Source organism: Panthera pardus, unplaced genomic scaffold, assembly GCF_024362965.1.
Source record: "Panthera pardus isolate Hobbes unplaced genomic scaffold, ASM2436296v1 HiC_scaffold_37, whole genome shotgun sequence".
Lineage (NCBI taxonomy): Eukaryota > Metazoa > Chordata > Mammalia > Carnivora > Felidae > Panthera > Panthera pardus.
Genome location: NW_026526954.1, coordinates 22,501 through 25,000, shown reverse-complemented (window position 1 = coordinate 25,000; position 2,500 = coordinate 22,501). Strand labels below are relative to the sequence as shown.

At 77.4% G+C, this 2,500-nt stretch overlaps 1 non-coding gene across 1 annotated transcript; it reads left to right on the top strand.

The window, feature by feature from the left end:
- Positions 1–979: 979 nt before the first annotated feature.
- On the top strand, positions 980–1,132 carry LOC128774655 (5.8S ribosomal RNA). Its single transcript, XR_008419082.1, has one exon. It is a non-coding gene; the product is annotated as a 5.8S ribosomal RNA (ribosomal RNA).
- The last annotated feature ends 1,368 nt before the right edge of the window (positions 1,133–2,500 follow it).

The window sequence follows — 2,500 nt, the reverse complement described above, 5'->3', positions numbered from 1 at the left end:
CCGCCTCCTCCCCGAACCGCCACCCCCACGCCCTTGCCCGCTCGTGCCCCGCTTCCCGCCGCAGCCCCCCTCCCGCAGAGGGGGGGGGGCCTGGGCCGCGGGTGCGGGGGAGGGGACGGTGAGGGTTGGTCGGTGCCACGGGGAAGGTGTGCTCGGAAGTGAGGGCGGGGCCGGGGCCGGTCAGCCCCGGCGGCCCTGGATGGGGGGGGGAGAAGAAGGGTCGTGTGGGGGTCGTGGGGGGGGGGAAGCGAGGGGCGTCGGGCGGCGGCGGTCTGTGGGGGGGGCGGTTAGCCCCCGTCGGAGCCTCCGTCACGGGCCGGCAGCGTCGGGGCTTTCGGTTGCCGTTTGTGGGTCCGGCCGCGGCCCCGGGGGGGCCGGCGTCGAGGTGGTTGGCGGTGTCGCGGGCTCCCTCGTCCCCCACCCACCTCGCCCGCCTCCATCCTGTCCAGGTACCTAGCGCGTCCCGGCGCGGAGGTTTAAAGACCCTTTGGGGGTCGCCCGTCCGCCTCGGGTCGGGGCGGTCGGGCCCGTGGGGAGCCGTGGAGGCTGGTCTTCCCGTGTCTCCTCCAGACTCCGCTGCCCGCCCCCCGCCGCCCCAGGCCGGGGCGCCGCCGCGCTTGCGCCCGCGCCACGGCCCTCCCCGGTTGCCGGGAGGGGGCTTGCCCGGCGGCTGCCGGGTGGTGCGTGAGCGTGTGCGTGTGCGTGCGCCCCGTGTCCCTTGGGTGTGTGTTGGGGGGAGGGGACAGGCGGGAACCCCCTGGGCGCCTGTGGGGTTGTTCCGAGCTCGCCCCGCGCGTCGTCCGCGTGGCGGGGCGGGCTGCTGGACTTGCCCTGTTCCAACCCTTCCGACCTCTCGGAGTCTGGTCTTTGTTGTCTCTCGCTGGCCGGCCGGAGGCACCCTTCGGGGATGTGCTGTGCCAGGTTGGGGGGGTCGCCCCTTTTCGGGGTTGGCCCTCCCGGCGATCACAAAAACTCGTACGACTCTTAGCGGTGGATCACTCGGCTCGTGCGTCGATGAAGAACGCAGCTAGCTGCGAGAATTAATGTGAATTGCAGGACACATTGATCATCGACACTTCGAACGCACTTGCGGCCCCGGGTTCCTCCCGGGGCTACGCCTGTCTGAGCGTCGCTTGCCGATCAATCGCCTCCCCCGGGTGGGTCTCTCTCCCGGGGGTAAGGCGCGGCTGGGGGTTCCCTCGCAGGGCCTGTCCCGCCGGCGCCCGCCCCTGCCCGAGTGCGCCCCGCCACGCCCGCCTGCGCGGCGGTTCGGTGTGCGGGGTCGTCTGCGGGCCGGGGAGAGGGTCGTCCTGGCCGCCGGGCCCTCCGTCCCCCTAAGTGCAGACGACGGTGGCCGCCGCTGCCGGCCCTCCCTCCTTCCTCCTCCTCCTCCTCCTCCTCCTCCCCGCCCCCTCCCCGGCCCCGTGTGTCCGGTCCCCGCCGCCTCCCTCAGCACCCCCCTCGCCCCCGCCTCGCCCCGCCGGGTCCGCTCGGCGGTGGCCTGTGTGTGGGACGTGGGAGGGCGTGGGACGGGGGCTGGGGGCCGGCGCCCGTGGGGCGGTGGCGTGGGGTGGTTGGGGGGGGGGGAGAGGTGGGGCTGGGGGGGAGAGGCCGAGGCGGCCGGTCGCCGCCCGCGAGAAAAGGGAAGGGCGAGGAGAGCTCGCGCCTGAGGGCCGCGGCCGCCGCCGCGGTCCCTCTGGAGGAGATCCCTCGTGCCGCACGCGGTCTTTGGGATCGCCGCCCGGGTCTCGGGAGGGTTTTGCGGTGCCCCGTGCCGCGCGGTCCCGCGGGCCGTCGTGGGGGGTGGAGGCGCGGATCCGGAGCGCCGTCGTTCTCGCCGCCTTGCCCCGGGCGGCGACCGCGGCGGTCCGGCCGTGGCCCCCTCCTCTCCCGGTCCGCGGCCGTGCGGTCGGGGGCCTGAGCCGCGGCCCCGCCCCCGCTCCCCGCCGGCGATCCCGGCCCCCTTTGCCCTGTCGGGGCGGCTCGCGCCGAGGCCGAGTCGCGCGCGGGGCTGCGCCCCGGGGATGCGTGCCCCGGCGGCGGCCCGCGGGACGCCGCGGCGTCGCCCGCCGCTGCGCGCTTCCCCCCGGGTTGCGGCCGCGCCGCACTGCGTGCCCCGAGCCCGCGTTGTCGCGGTGTTGGGGGGGTGTTGGTTCTCCGCGGGGGTCTCTGTGGCTGGAGGCGTGCCGCGCCGTCCGCCGGGCCCGGTCCGGGGCCGCGGTGGGAGCGCGGGGCACGTGGGACGTGTGTGGGGGGAGGCCGGGTGCGTCGCGTGGGGGGAAAAGGGCCGGCGGTCGGGGGCGACCGCCGCGCTCGGACCCCCCCCACGCCCGCGCCCGCTTCCCCCCCTCGCTCCCCCGCCCCGCGCCGCTCGCCGCGGTTCCCCCTCCGGGGTCGTCGCGAGGCGGCGCGTCCCGCGCCTCGGGCCCTGCCCGACCCCCCGTTCCTCGCCCCCCCCCTCCGCCTTCCAACCCCGGCAGGGCTCCCGCCTGTGCCGCCG